Genomic DNA, 17,079 nt, shown 5'->3' with positions numbered 1-17,079 from the left:
ACCATAAACAATAGGTACTTTAACCGGTTAAGGACCGGGCCCTTTCCTGTTTTTTCATGTCCATTTTTCACTCCCCACCTTCAAAAATCTATAACTTTTTTATTTTTACACGTAAAGAGCTGTGTGACGGCTTGTTTTCTGCGTAACAAATTGCACTTCATAATGATGGTATTAAATATTCCATGCCATGTACTCGGAAGCGGGAAAAAAATTCCAAATGCAATGAAAATGGTGAAAAAACGCATTTGCGCCATTTTCTTGTGGGCTTGGATATTACGTCTTTCACTGAGCGCCCCAAATGACATGTCTACTTTATTCTTTGGGTCGGTACGATTAAGGGGATACCAAATTTGTATAGGTTTTATAATGTTTTCATACATTTACAAAAATTAAAACCTCCTGTACAAAAATAATTTTTTTGATTTTGCCAACTTCTGGCGCTAATAACTTTTTTATACTTTGGTGTACGGAGCTGTGGGTGGGGTCATTTTTTGCGAAATTTGATAATATTTTCAATTATATCATTTTTAGGACTGTACGACCTTTTGATCACTTTTTATAGATTTTTTTAGATTTTTCAAAATGGCAAAAAAGTGCCATTTTCGACTTTGGGCGCTATTTTCCGTTATGGGGTTAAACGCATTGAAAAACCGTTATCATATTTTGATAGATCGGGCATTTTCGGACGCGTCGATACCTGATGTGTTTATGATTTTTACTGTTTATTTATATTTATGTCAGTTCTAGGGAAAGGGGGGTGATTTGAAATTTTAGGTTTTTTTATTATAATTTTTTTTTTTTTAAACTTTTTTTTATTTTTATTTATACTATTTTTCAGACTCCCTAGGGTACTTTAACCCTAGGTTGTCTGATCGATCCTATCATATACTGCCATACTACAGTATGGCAGTATATGGGGATTTTCTAACTCATTCATTACAATGTGCTATCAGCACATTGTAATGAAGGGGTTAAAACGAAAGACCCGAGGCTACCATGGAGACGGATCGCCGCCCCCCGATGACGTCACGGGGAGCGGCGATCCCAGGTAAGATGGCGGCGCCCATGCGCCGCTATCTGTTTGAGGCTGCCGGCAGCTTTGCCGGCAGCCTACGCTGTAAAAACACCCGCGATCGGTGCTAGCACCGATCGCGGATGTTACCGGTAAGCCTTTGCTGCAATATGCAGCAAAGACTTACCGGCTATGGAGAGGGCTCAGCCCGTGAGCCCTCTCCATGCAGCGCGACGCGACCGCCGCCGTGAATACACGGCGGGCGGTCGCGAACCGGTTAACAACCCTTAATGTGCCAGGGACAAGATCATAGTTTCACCCATCCAACTAATGCTTGACAAACTTTATTCCACCCCCTTAACAAATACCCATTGACGAGCACAGAGATAAACGAAAAAAATATTAAATTATAATAGTGGTCTAACCATTTTTCCCATACTGATTCCCCGTTCAAGCCCAATATATTTTTAATAAATCGCTTTTCTGGTCCCAAGAAACAGATGGAATGCTGTTTTCCCTCTTGTATTTAGTAGTTCTTCTGGCTAAAATGGAGTTTTAATTAAAATATGAAAGCTGCATTAGACCAGGAGGAACAGCTAAATTCTCTATTCCTATATTAGAATATTGTGTATCTTACCTGCCCCTCTTGTAATTAATTGTAATATTTTAGTCAAATATTGACACCAATGATAAATTCCCTTTTGGTCTCACACACAAGCACATCACTGTTGCACATACATACACACAGCCCTGCTATATCCACTCACTTAAACACATGCAACTCTGCTACAACTATCTATTCACTCACACTCAGCTATGATACATACATTCATCCACTCACACAGCTCTTTTACATCCATCCATCTATTGACTCACTCACTCACACAGCTCTATTACATCTCTCCATTCACACACATAGTTCTGCCATATTCCACCATACATACACATAGCTCTGCTTCATCCCTCCATTTAGACACAAAGCTCTGCTACATCCAGCCACTAACTCACACACAGCTCTGCTACATCCATCTATCCATTCACACACAACACTGCTGCTACATCCATCCACACGCAACAGGTCTGGCCCAAAAGGTAACATGAAAAGGTTCAAGTACCTTACTGTAATGAAGAATGTGTTCTTCATGTTTCTGACATCATTCTAAGGTCCTGGAATGAGCAGGGAGAGATCAGTGTACTGCCTCTGCTCTCTCATGGTTGGGTGAAATGCATTGTCATCTGATCTGTAAGACTGTGGTCAGGAGGGTCTGGCAGTGATGGATCCTCTTTACCTTGAAACTATTTGATATAGGTACATTTGTGAAAGACTTTTTCTTGCTACATTTTCAATTAAGATAGTCCCTATTCAAGTATCTTAAGATACTGCTTTATAGTGCAATTTAAAAGATGTATAAAACCCCTATAACTGTTGATCCCCTGGTGGGTTTAGGCACAATTAAATGTTCTGTCTGGCCCTCAGAACCATACCCTTCAGTTAGTCCAAGGAACTTTAGATACATAGGGGGACATTTATTGGGGCTTCTACGCCAGTCTTCTGGCCCTTTAAACCAGGTCCACATGAATGGGGGGGGGGGGGGGGGTGCACACTTACTGAAGCCAGCAAACTTTCACAACTCAAAGTTTTACCCAATGTGTTTTACAAAGTAAGGCTACATTCACACGGCCACATGGGGGGCGTATATATGGCTGATGTACTGTATATAGGGTGTGTATATGTTCCCCGTAGACGGCAATGGATGCACGGCGGCGTACGTGATACTGTACTGTACTGTTCCGTAGCCGGGAGAAAGATAGGACATGTCCTATCTCTCCCTGTAATACGGCACTGTGCACCATATATTGCTATAGAGAGGGATGGGACGATCAGCGCTACAGTACAGCAGGCACATCGTTGTGTGAATGTAACCTAATGCTCTCTCTAGGCACAAATTATCAGAATAAATTACATTGGGTACGGTTCAATTTAATCCATACCTACGTCTTATCTACTTATTCTCTACATGTGTCATTTACAAACTGCTATCTACTATTCCAAGTACTAGCGAGGAGCAGAAACGGTCTAACTTTTTAAGATGCAATAGATTAAAGGAACTGTATGTACTGTAATGCTTAAAACCAGTATCATAGTTTATACGGTTGAAAACCAGTAAGTGAATTATATTATTTTCTTCTCTTCTGTTATTATGTATCTACCTGGATCTTACTCTGTAGAATGTTCTTGAGATGTTCCTTGCTCATCTGACAATCCTTTGTAATTTCCTTCTAACATAAATTACCTGCAGATAGTGGATGTGTCCTGAGAGAAATCCCTTAATGTAGAAGATGGGAGGAAAGATAACACAGATGGAAGGTGTGGGCAAATTCATCAATAGCAAGTAACAATTAGCCCCTGGAGACACTTTGGAGGGTAAGTACAGCAAGTTATTGACTAGCAGTTTACTACATTAGTGGACAATTAGAACCTACCACAGGGAAATCTGTAAACTGTTAGGGATGTAGAGAAGAGTAACTTAAATTGTTCTCTCAGTCCAAATCTATTACTTTTGTAGACCAGTCTCTTTTCTCTTTGTCAAATAGATACATTTATCCCACAAAACAACAGTAAGAGACTATAGCTACAACAATTCATTCTAAAATGTATAATTCTTCATTGTGACCTTTTACTAGGAAATTTTGCTAGACTGGACCGTTGTATAATATAATTCTGCAGATACATAGCTTTAAAAAAGAACAATAGGGGAGATTTATTAATCTGTCCACGACAGAATTCTGTAGTAGTTTGCACTAAAAAAATTACATTTATAAAGGGTTTTAGACAGGTTTCTGGCTCTCCTTGGACTACCTTTACAAAAGGGGCTTGGCCTAAGAAAAGGGGGCATGGCTGCATGGCAAAAAGTTCAGTGCGCCAGAAATACTCCTGACCCAGCAGAATTGCGTCCTAACTTTCTAGCGTAAAGTAAGCCAACTAATAAATATGTGGAGTACGACTAGACTGTCTTATACTACACAGATTTATAATCCAGCATTAGACACTTTGGTGCAGAATAAGCCTGTCTAGTCTATCTCTGCACTCTATCTCTGTCTAACCTTACAACACTTTTTATGAATCTGCCCCAATGTCTGTACAGTACAACCTTTTCATTAACTTGATATGATTATTATTATATGAGTAATTTGTTACTAGATAAACATCAAGCTAGAGTTCTGTCAAGTCTGACTCTAAAGCAGGGCATTTTCTAGGTACTTTTTCTGTACAGGGAAAATCTCAAAAAATACCCCCGAGGTAATTAAAACATATACAATGTGCCCCAATTTTAGCATTAACAGCCCCACACAAATTAAAAATATTAAAGATATGCATTTATGGATGGATTATAGTGTATGCAACACTAAGTTGGCTTAGACACAGCTGCTCCTGAATTAATTCTAATATATATATAGTGTCCACCCTTTAATTAAAATTAAATTAAAATTCCATTGTAACTTTGTAATTCAGTGCACTGAATGGGGGTAGTGTTCCTCAGTGGATGGGGGTAGTGTTCCTCAGTGGATGAGGGTAGTGTTCCTCAGTGGATGGGGGTAGTGTTCCTTGCTGTATGGGGGTAGTGTTCCTCAGTGGATGGGGGTAGTGTTCCTCAGTGGATGGGGTAGTGTTCTTCAGTGGATGGGGGTAGTGTTCCTCACTGGATGGGGGTAGTGTTCCTCACTGGATGGGGGTAGTGTTCCTCACTGGATGGGGGAAGTGTTCCTCACTTTGTGATATAATTAGTGATGTTGGACTTTCATGTAGCAGTATTATATGTCCCTTATAGAGGGGGATTGTCGGTAATTATAGGCTCAATAGCCGGGTTGGCAATCTGCAATGATAGCATAGACAAGGTCCCACGTTCCTAAAGATGATAGCACCGTTAATTTTTGTAACTGTATGAAAACATTATAAAACCTATACAAATTTGGTATCCCCATAATCATACTGACCCAAAGAGTAAAGTAGACATGTCATTTGGGGTGCACAGTGAAAGCCGTAAAATCCAAGCCCACAAGAAAAATTTGCAAATGCGTTTTACACCATTTTCACTGCATTTGAAATTTTTTTTCCCACTTCCCAGTACACGGCATGGAAGAATAAATACCATCACTACGAAGTGCAATTTGTTACGCAGAAAACAAGCCATCACACAGCTCTTTAAGTGTAAAAATAAAAAAGTTATAGATTTTTGAAAGTGGGGAGTGAAAAATGGAAATGAAAAAAAAAGGGCCAGATCGTTAAGGGTTAAAAAAAGAAAAATGAATCATATTTCACCATATTCTAACTCATGCAACTCTTGGATGATTATGTTTATTTAATTCTATTTTCATTCTAGGGAAATTTTATGTATTAATGAATTTTTGTACTGTATTTATTTTTTAGGAACCCCAAGGTGTTTTAATCATTCTGCAGGGTCTAATACAAATCATTAGATGACAGCCATGGGAGCCTCTGAGAGGCTCTCATCTGTCATAGAAGCAGATCGCCGCTTCAGGGGGGGGGGCAATAGAAACCAAGATAGCATCATTTAGGTGTTAGCACAGGATGTCAGCGGTATAATACGGTAGTCCCCTGCTATATATAGAGGAGGCTGGACGCTGCTATTACAGCACTCGTCATTCATATCTGGGTATTTTTATGAGGAATATCTTCTGTTGAAATTTCTTACAGTAATTAATATGTTTGCTTACTAGAGTCTAGAAATTTAGAAATTGTACAAGACGTCTTCTCATTGATAATTAACCTCAGCATAGGAAAGCCAAAACACCACCAATTGAGCAAATGTGTGAGTATTGTGGCTTGGTATAACCTTTATGGAGTTCTATGGAGCTGAAGTAGGTCTCCCACAACAATCTTTGAGGCCTACTGTATCTGCAGTTATTTTAGATCCAATCCCCTTCCATTTTGAAGCCACAGGGATATCTTGTGTTGTTCCATATACTCTGCTGTGTACACAAGGTCTGCCCCTGAGGATCTTACTGTCTAAAAAAGATACATCTAATGTGATCTTCATTCACTAACCAATTGTTTCTGAGATTTATAACTTGATACTGTATACTTTCGTATATAACCTTATACTTCACCTCCAACTGTTAAATAAACAGCAGCTGTGAAATCCTGTGTATACAATGATTTACCTGTCTAAACTTAATAGTAGCCTACAAACAGAAAACCTATGAGGCCATATGTCATTTCACACACCAGCTCAGTCATTTTAACTGTTCAGTGATTTTGGTGGTAGTGACTAAAGAATTAGGAAGTCCCATTGTTTATGGTCACACTTTAGATCCCACTTTTACACTTGGGCAATAGAAAGCGGTAGATAAGTTTATTTACTTTACAGACTGGTACATAGGAGCACATCATTAAGCCGTCACTTACTGACGCCTAATTACTTTGAAGTCTATTTCCTGCACAGTTATTGGTAACTTATTGATTAGGAATTGTGTATTGGGAAAATTTTGTTTCCCACAGAACCAAAGTTATGACAAAAGGTCATAAGTCCTTAACAAACGCTCAATATACAAAGTATATGTGTATCGAGCAAACAGCAAACAAACTTTATTGGTGTTACTAAGTGATCAAAGGCTTGTAGATCTAACCTATTCCCAAAGCTGCAGAAGTACATTGTCACACATGGAACCAATCTCTAGGATCAAAATCTGGTAAATGCAATAGGGTTTACAACTAGAGATGAGCGAACACTAAAATGCTCGGGTACTCGTTATTCGAGACGAACTTTTCCCGATGCTCGAGTGCTCGTCTCGAATAACGAACCCCATTGAAGTCAATGGGAGACTCGAGCATTTTTCAAGGGGACCAAGGCTCTGCACAGGGAAGCTTGGCCAAACACCTGGGAACCTCAGAAAAGGATGGAAACACCATGGAAATGGACAGGAAACAGCAGGGGCAGCATGCATGGATGCCTCTGAGGCTGCATAATCGCAACATTATGCCAAAATTATGGGCAACAGCATGGCCATGACAGAGTGACAGAATGAAGCTAGATAGCATCTAAAACATCCAATAATTGACCCTGACACTATAGGGGACGGCATGCAGAGGCAGCGGCAGCAGGCTAGAGAGTGTCATGGCGACATACCCTAAATGGACTCAGGCTTCAAACCAATGGGTGGCAGAGAGGAACCAAAGGAGGTGAGCAAGAAGCGCTCAAATAATATCGGTACATGATAAAAGTTTGCCAGTATATTTTGTGGATTACACAGCAGGGTGGCGACAAAGTTAACATGGAAGCCATGAAAACAACCCAAAATTCTGCCTGACACAGCTCGTTTGATAAGGGGACCATGTATGGAGGCAGTGAACTAGTAGTAGATTAAAGGTGCTGCAGTTAAAACTATGTTAGTTGGATCTTGGCATGGAGCTGGCGCTCCGCTGCCAGGCGAGCTTTCGCCAATCCAAGCCCCTGTCTATAGGCTACTCCCCAAACAGCACTTCTAAGAACCTTTTGTATAAGATCAAGTGTAGTAGCGTTCTTATAAGTTTAGGATATGGCGGGTGAGGGGAATGTAAACAGCTGCGCAAGAAGCGCTGAAATAATATCGGTAAATGATAAAAGTTTGCCAGTATTTTTTGTGGATTACACAGCAGGGTGGCGACAAAGTTAACAAGTTTGTTGTGGAAGCCATGAAAACAACCCAAAATTCTGCCTGACACAGCTCGTTTGATAAGGGGACCATGTATGCTTACAGTTCATGCCAGTCGCTGCACTGGCTGCCAGTCTCCTTTCGAATACAGTTTAAAATAATAATAACCCTCATCCATAAAGCTCTGTATAATGCTGCACCCCCCTACCTCTCCTCTCTTATCTCAGTCTATCGCCCAACCCGTGCTCTTAGATCCGCCAGTGATCTTAGATTAACCTCTACCCTAGTGCGGACCTCCCACTCGCGTCTCCAAGACTTCTCTAGAGCTGCACCAATTCTATGGAATGCTCTGCCCCGGACTATCAGACTAATACCTAACCTCCAAAGTTTCAAACGTGGTCTTAAAACCCATTTCTTTAGGCAAGCCTATAACACTCATTAACTGCATGAAGTTTTAACTCTTCTACTAACCCGTCCTGTGTCGTCCTCCCATCTGTTATCCAGCAACCAACAGGCACCAGACTTCTCTGCAGTCCCATTCACCCTGGACCTGGTATATAAGATGACGGCTGAGTGGTTCAAGCGACAGCAATTCCATTTATTATATTTTGTTCTATTCCCTAAGAAGAATGGCTTGACCATTAAATATTCTTTTACCTCGTGTTACCCCATCATCTTCATAAACTGTAAGCTCTGGCGAGCAGGGACCTCACTCCTGTTGTTCCATACAAATGTTGTGCTCTGTTACATTACATTTGTATTTGTTTCCTATGATTTGTAAATCGCTACAGAATATGATGACGCTATATAAATAAAGATTATTATTATTATTATTATGGAGGCAGTGAACTAGTAGTAGATTAAAGGTGCTGCAGTTAAAACTATGTTAGTTGGATCTTGGGATGGAGCTGGCGCTCTGCAGCCAGGCGAGCTTTCGCCAATCCAAGCCCCTGTCTCTAGGCTACTCCCCAAACAGCACTTCTAAGAACCTTTTGTATAAGATCAAGTGTAGTAGCGTTCTTATAAGTTTGGGATATGGCGGGTGAGGGGAATGTAAACAACTGCGCAAGAAGCGCTGAAAGAATATCGGTTAATCATAAAAGTTTGCCAGTATATTTTGTGGATAACACAGCAGGGTGGCGACAAAGTTAACAACTTTGATGTGGAATCCATGAAAACAACCCAAATTTCTGCCTGACACACCTCGTTTGATAAGGGGAGGATGTATGGAGGCAGCTATATGGACGACTTTTGGAGGTAGCAATGGAGACAACGTGTGGAGGCTGCTATGGAGACAATTTAATTTGGATAGTGCCTGTATGTGGCAGTCCCAAAAAGTTTTCAAACCAGAGGAGCAGGTAGGTGTCCCTCCAGAAAAATGGAATAGATTGAGTGCATGTATGTGGCAGTCCCAAAAAGTTTTCAAACCAGAGGAGCAGGTAGGTGGCCCTCCAGAAAAATGGAATAGATTGAGTGCCTGTATGTGGCAGTCCCAAAAAGTTTTCAAACCAGAGGAGCAGGTAGGTGTCCCTCCAGAAAAATGGAATAGATTGAGTGCCTGTATGTGGCAGTCCCAAAAATGTTTCAAACCAGAGGAGCAGGTAGGTGGCCCTCCAGTAAAATGGAATAGATTGAGTGCCTGTATGTGGCAGTCCCAAAAAGTTTTCAAACCAGAGGAGCAGGTAGGTGTCCCTCCAGAAAAATGGAATAGATTGAGTGCCTGTATGTGGCAGTCCCAAAAATGTTTCAAACCAGAGGAGCAGGTAGGTGGCCCTCCAGTAAAATGGAATAGATTGAGTGCCTGTATGTGGCAGTCCCAAAAATTTTTTAAAACAGAGGACCGGGTAGGTGGCCCTCCAGAAAAATGGAATAGATTGAGTGCCTGTATGTGGCACTCACAAAAATTGTTTCAAACAGAGGACCGGGTAGGTGGCCCTCCAGAAAAATTAAATGCATAAAGTACTATAGCAAGAGCCAGTGGGCCCTGTCAAAAAATAGCCAGTTTCCTCTGCTTTACTGTACAAAGAGGAGGAGAAGGAGGAAAATGAGGAGGAGGAGGAGTGGATCAATTATTCAGGTTGAGCTTCCTTCACCTGGTGGAGATTGGAAATTCTGAGAAATCCAGCCTTTATTCATTTTAATAAGCGTCAGCCTGTCAGCGCTGTCAGTCGACAGGCGTGTACGCTTATCTGTGATGATGCCACCAGCTGCACTGAAAACCCGCTCGGACAAGACGCTAGCGGCAGGGCAGGCAAGAACCTCCAAGGCGTACAGCGCCAGTTCGTGCCACATGTCCAGCTTTGAAACCCAGTAGTTGTAGGGAGCTGTGTGATCATTTAGGACGATGGTATGGTCAGCTACGTACTCCCTCACCATCTTTCTGTAAAGATCAGCCCTACTCTGCCGAGACTGGGGACAGGTGACAGTGTCTTGCTGGGGTGACATAAAGCTGGCAAAAGCCTTGTAAAGCGTACCCTTGCCAGTGCTGGACAAGCTGCCTGCTCGCCTACTCTCCCTCGCTACTTGTTCCGCAGAAATACGCACTCTGCCGCTAGCGCTGTCAGAAGGGAAATACTGTTTCAGCTTGTGCACCAGGGCCTGCTGGTATTCATGCATTCTCACTTTCCTTTCCTCTGCAGGGATGAGAGTGGAAAGATTTTGCTTGTACCGTGGGTCCAGGAGAGTGAACACCCAGTAATCGGTGCTGGAATAAATTCTTTGAACGCGAGGGTCACGGGATAGGCAGCCTAGCATGAAATCTGCCATATGCGCCAGAGTACCAACGCGTAAGAATTCACTCCCCTCACTGGCCTGACTGTCCATTTCCTCCTCCTCCAACTCCTCCAACTCCTCTTCTTCTGCCCATACACGCTGAACAGTGAAGGACTCAACAATGGTCCCCTCTTGTGTCTCGCCAACATTCTCCTCCTCTTCCTCCTCATCCTCATCCTCCTCCACCTCCACCTCCTCCGATATGCGCTGAGAAACAGACCTGAGGGTGCTTTGGCTATCAACAAGGGAATCTTCTTCCCCCGTCTCTTGTGACGAGCGCAAAGCTTCCGACTTCATGCTGATCAGAGAGTTTTTCAACAGGCCAAGCAGCGGGATGGTGAGGCTGATGATGGCGGCATCGCCACTGACCATCTGTGTTGACTCCTCAAAGTTACTCAGCACCTGACAGATATCAGACATCCACGTCCACTCCTCATTGTAGACTTGAGGAAGCTGACTGACCTGACTACCACTTCTGGTGAAAGTTGACATCTGGCAGTCTACAATCGCTCTGCGCTGCTGGTAAACTCTGGATAACATGGTCAGTGTTGAATTCCACCTCGTGGGCACGTCGCACAACAGTCGGTGAGCGGGCAGTTGGAGGCGGCGCTGCGCTGCCCTGAGAGTGGCAGCATCTGTGCTGGACTTCCTGAAATGCGCACAGATGCGGCGCACCTTCGTGAGCAAATCTGACAGATTGGGGTATGTCTTGAGGAAACGCTGAACTATCAGATTTAACACATGGGCCAGGCATGGCACATGTGTCAGTCTGCCGAGTTGCAGAGCCGCCACCAGGTTATGGCCGTTGTCACACACAACCATGCCTGGCTTCAGGTTCAGCGGTGCCAGCCACAGATCAGTCTGCGCCGTGATGCCCTGTAATAGCTCTTGGGCGGTGTGCCTTTTGTCGCCTAGGCTCAGCAGTTTGAGCACCGCCTGCTGTTGCTTAGCGATGGCACTGCTGCTGTGCCTAGAGCCACCGACTGATGGCGCCGTGCCCACGGATGGTAGTTCGGAGGAGGAGGTGGAGGAGGGGTGGGAGGAGGAGGAGGCATAGTATGCCTGAAACACCTGGACCGAGGTAGGCCCCGCAATCCTCGGCGTCGGCAGTATATGAGCAGCCCCAGGGTCAGACTCGGTCCCAGCCTCCACCAAGTTAACCCAATGTGCCGTCAGCGATATATAGTGGCCCTGCCCGGCAGCACTCGTCCACGTGTCCGTGGTCAGGTGGACCTTGTCAGAAACGGCGTTGGTCAGGGCACGGGTGATGTTGTCTGACACATGCTGGTGCAGGGCTGGGACGGCACATCGGGAAAAGTAGTGGCGGCTGGGGACCGAATACCGAGGGGCGGCCGCCGCCATGAGGTTGCGAAAGGCCTCGGTCTCTACTAGCCTATAGGGCAGCATCTCCAGGCTAAGCAATCTGGAGATGTGCACATTAAGGGCTTGGGCGTGCGGGTGGGTTGCACTATATTTGCGTTTCCGCTCCAGCGTCTGGGGTATGGAGAGCTGAACGCTGGTGGATGCTGTGGAGGATCGTGGAGGCGACGATGGGGTTTTTGTGGCAGGGTCCTGGGCAGGGGGCTGACTATCAGCTGACACAGGGGAAGGAGCAGTGGTGTGCACGCCCGGAGGTGAACGGGCTTGTTGCCACTGAGTGGGGTGTTTAGCATTCATATGCCTGCGCATACTGGTGGTAGTTAAGCTAGTAGTGGTGGAACCCCTGCTGAGCCTGGTTTGGCAAATGTTGCACACCACAGTCCGTCGGTCATCCGGTGTTTCCTTAAAGAACCTCCAGACTTCTGAAGATCTAGCCCTCGCCGCAAGAGCCCTCACCACGGGAGCTTCACTAGTTGACACATTTGGCGCTGATGCACCAGCTCTGGCCCTGCCTCTCCGTCTGGCCCCACCACTGCCTCTTCCAACCTGTTCTGGTCGAGGACTCTCCTCCGTCTCAGAAGCACTGTGTTCACCCGGCCTCTCAACCCAGCTTGGGTCTGTCACCTCATCATCCTCCGATCCCTCAGTCTGCTCCCCCCTCGGACTTCCTGCCCTGACAACAACTTCCCCACTGTCTGACAACCGTGTCTCCTCATCGTCGTACACCTCTTTACACACTTCCACTACGTCAAGAAGGTCATCATCACCCACAGACTGTGACTGGTGGAAAACCTGGGCATCGGAAAATTGCTCAGCAGCAACCGGACAAGTGGTTTGTGACTGTGGGAAGGGTCCAGAAAACAGTTCCTCAGAGTATGCCGGTTCAAATGCCAAATTTTCCTGGGAGGGGGCAGACTGGGGGGGAGGAGGCTGAGGTGCAGGAGCTGGAGGAGTGGCGATTTCGGTGCCATGGGTGGACTGCGTGGAAGACTGACTGGTGGACAAATTGCTCGAAGCATTGTCAGCAATCCACGACATCACCTGTTCGCACTGTTCTGGCCTCAACAGTGCTCTACCACGAGTCCCAGTAACATCAGACACTCCGTAGCTCTGCGGCGTTCCCCTGCTCCCTCATAAGCAGGTGGTGTCTCACCCCGGCCAGGACCACGGCCTCTGACCCCTGCAGTAGTTGGACGCCCACGTCCCCGCCCTCGTCCTCTACCCCTAGCCCTCGGGTTAAACATTTTTAAAATGAGAGTTATAGCTTTAATTTTTTTTAACTTTTTTTTGTTTTTTTTTTTTTTTTTTTGTGTTTTTGAGTTTTTAAAACCAAACAATGCTATCCTATTGCTATGGCTATTTTCTAGCCAAGTATGAAAGCACACTACTATGCCAGATGAGATGACACTGAGTTATTAAACAAAATAAACGTAAAATAAAAAAGGACAAATGGCAGACTGTGCCTAATTGAAATCCAACCCCTAATAAATTTTCCCACTTCGGTCTTTGCAATGGATATGTGCGTCACTAAGCGCAAAACACAGCGGTCGCAAGTCTCACTACAAATTGCTCACAATTGGCTAGTAGATGCACTGCAGCAAGTACAGCCACCAGCAGATCAACCAGAAATCAAATATATAACGCTACTGTAGGCGTAAGCCGTTTGGATTCTCCTTTGGCTATTTTCTAGCCAAGTATGAAAGCACACTACTATGCCAGATGAGATGACGCTGAGTTATTAAACAAAATAAACGTAAAATAAAAAAGGACAAATGGCAGACTGTGCCTAATTGAAATCCAACCCCTACTAAATTTTCCCACTTCGGTCTTTGCAATGGATATGTGCGTCACTAAGCGCAAAACACAGCGGTCGCAAGTCTCACTACAAATTGCTCACAATTGGCTAGTAGATGCACTGCAGCAAGTACAGCCACCAGCAGATCAACCAGAAATCAAATATATAACGCTACTGTAGGCGTAAGCCGTTTGGATTCTCCTTTGGCTATTTTCTAGCCAAGTATGAAAGCACACTACTATGCCAGATGAGATGACGCTGAGTTATTAAACAAAATAAACGTAAAATAAAAAAGGACAAATGGCAGACTGTGCCTAATTGAAATCCAACCCCTACTAAATTTTCCCACTTCGGTCTTTGCAATGGATATGTGCGTCACTAAGCGCAAAACACAGCGGTCGCAAGTCTCACTACAAATTGCTCACAATTGGCTAGTAGATGCACTGCAGCAAGTACAGCCACCAGCAGATCAACCAGAAATCAAATATATAACGCTACTGTAGGCGTAAGCCGTTTGGATTCTCCTTTGGCTATTTTCTAGCCAAGTATGAAAGCACACTACTATGCCAGATGAGATGACGCTGAGTTATTAAACAAAATAAACGTAAAATAAAAAAGGACAAATGGCAGACTGTGCCTAATTGAAATCCAACCCCTACTAAATTTTCCCACTTCGGTCTTTGCAATGGATATGTGCGTCACTAAGCGCAAAACACAGCGGTCGCAAGTCTCACTACAAATTGCTCACAATTGGCTAGTAGATGCACTGCAGCAAGTACAGCCACCAGCAGATCAACCAGAAATCAAATATATAACGCTACTGTAGGCGTAAGCCGTTTGGATTCTCCTATGGCTATTTTCTAGCCAAGTATGAAAGCACACTACTATGCCAGATGAGATGACGCTGAGTTATTAAACAAAATAAACGTAAAATAAAAAAGGACAAATGGCAGACTGTGCCTAATTGAAATCCAACCCCTACTAAATTTTCCCACTTCGGTCTTTGCAATGGATATGTGCGTCACTAAGCGCAAAACACAGCGGTCGCAAGTCTCACTACAAATTGCTCACAATTGGCTAGTAGATGCACTGCAGCAAGTACAGCCACCAGCAGATCAACCAGAAATCAAATATATAACGCTACTGTAGGCGTAAGCCGTTTGGATTCTCCTATGGCTATTTTCTAGCCAAGTATGAAAGCACACTACTATGCCAGATGAGATGACACTGAGTTATTAAACAAAATAAACGTAAAATAAAAAAGGAAAAATGGCAGACTGTGCCTAATTGAAATCCAACCCCTACTAAATTTTCCCACTTTGGTGTTTGAGGTGGATATGTGTGCCACTAAGAGCTAAACACAACGGTAGCAAGTCCCCCTGCTAATTCCTCACAAAATGGTACTAGATGCAAATAAAAAAAAAAAAAGTAGAACGTTATTGTAGCCCTAAGAAGGGCTGTTCTTGGAGAATCACTCCTGCCTAACAGTAAGCTAATAGAACACCCTAACGCTTTCCCTGACCAGCAGCAGCTCTCTCCCTAGCGGCATCCAGACACAGAATGATCCGAGCAGCGCGGGCAGCGGCTAGTCTATCCCAGGGTCACCTGATCTGGCCAGCCAACCACTGCTATCGACGTGTAAGGGTACCACGTCATGCTGGGTGGAGTGCAGAGTCTCCTGGCTTGTGATTGGCTCTGTTTCTGGCCGCCAAAAAGCAAAACGGCGGGAGCTGCCATTTTCTCGAGCGGGCGAAGTATTCGTCCGAGCAACGAGCAGTTTCGAGTACGCTAATGCTCGAACGAGCATCAAGCTCGGACGAGCATGTTCGCTCATCTCTATTTACAACATATAGTGCCATTATTTAACCTTTCAAGTGCCAGCTCTGATCATACAGTCTTATGTATACTTATTATTGATATTTCCATTACAGCTATCCTGTTGTAATAAAAAGGGAAAAGCAGAACAGAGAAAATGCATCTGCTTTTTGTGCCTTTTTTTCCCTTTTTCCTCGTTTTTAACTTAAACGTTTTAGTGCTGGTACTATAAATCTAATGACCCTAGGTGAGAAAAAAAACTCTTTTATTATTTCCATTTGTGTATGGCTGTATGAGGGAACAGATGTGATGATTTAGGGGAGTGAATGTATGTTACTATAAACACTTTCCATTCAGCGCTTTATGTAAAGACGTATATTCTACTGTGCAAATCATAAGAGTGTGTGTATTGGTCGGTTCTGTATTGCAATTCCATCTGAATACTTTAAACTCAAGTATCATGAATTAAAAGGAAAAGTCAGCCTACAATAGACATCTCGACTAATGCAAAGATGTTTCAAGGATAAGTGAGGATAAGAGTTAGTTTTTTTCCCACAAAAATCTGTCTATAGGTTCAGAGTTCAACTGTATCATCCCCATGAACTGCATTACTAGACTCAGTCTGCGAAAAATGGTCGGACTTTTTCTGTTATAAAAACAACTGAAATTGTAAAAAAATCAATAAACAAATTACAGTTCTATGTATATGTACAAAAAATGTGTATTTTTAGTATATATACAAGATAAAAGTAGATTTGCTGACATGACAAAGAAACCAAGAAGTTTAAAATGTGTTGCACATACTGTAAAGTTTTCCTTCTATGGGATATTATCTGTTTAATAAGGCCCTCTGTATAGATTTAGATGGAGAAAATAAAATGCTGGATTTTCTATAAAGCATGCTGGCTCTTTTTCCCTTTTTCTATGGTATTACCCAAAGGATCAGACATTTTTTTTTGGAATCCAAGCAAACCAATAGGAATTCATAAGAAAAAGTACACATTTTACACAAAAAAACTAAAACTAGGGATACATGGAATGACTGTGTAGTGGAATGTCTATCACACACACCTACCTTTTCATTTAAAATACATCAATCTGCATTCAAATATGCACAATAATTTATGATGTAACTCTGATGTCATAATGATTTTTACCAAATTGCCAAAATTGATTTACCCTTTAAAGACAAACAGAATGATGCCCATATTGTGTTCCTCAACTTTTTCTTTCCAGAGTAATGGTATTGTCTGTTCTGCCTGCCAAAAATCTTCCAGAGCAACAGTGCAGTGGATGAAGTTTAATCTCTTCCTGTATCTGCCCTGGAGCTAAGTCAAATTTAGTCTGCCCACAGTTTCTCTGATACCTTGTATGCTCTTATTTAGTTAGCAGTAAAACCAGTTAGATTCCTACAAGTAAATCCACTAAACACTGCAGATTGTGCACATCCGGTATCTATATAATGACTAGCCTGGCAGCTTTCATCACAAGGAGGAGAATGTAATGAGTAGTAGAAATCAGCAGTGAAACACTTACATGAAGTTTATAGTGTATGTGCTGTGTGAGGATAACAGCTTCTCGGCTATGTAGAAAGTGTCCAGCGAGCAGAAAGTGGGGGAGGAGGCTGCAGACAAGTATATGAGCTTAATTT

The 17,079-nt window shown here is 43.4% G+C and overlaps 1 long non-coding RNA gene across 1 annotated transcript in view; it reads left to right on the top strand.

Moving 5' to 3' along the window:
* Positions 1 to 17,079, top strand: part of LOC140068942 (uncharacterized) — a 48,953-nt gene that overhangs the window by 4,382 nt on the left and 27,492 nt on the right. The window contains exon 3 of the long non-coding RNA XR_011848643.1: positions 3,313 to 3,437. This is a non-coding gene — a long non-coding RNA (uncharacterized lncRNA). The remainder of the gene's footprint in view (positions 1 to 3,312; positions 3,438 to 17,079) is intronic.

Source organism: Engystomops pustulosus, chromosome 7 (assembly GCF_040894005.1).
Source record: "Engystomops pustulosus chromosome 7, aEngPut4.maternal, whole genome shotgun sequence".
Taxonomy (NCBI): domain Eukaryota; kingdom Metazoa; phylum Chordata; class Amphibia; order Anura; family Leptodactylidae; genus Engystomops; species Engystomops pustulosus.
Note: the sequence above shows the minus strand (reverse complement) of the source record. Positions and strands in the feature narration are given on the sequence as shown.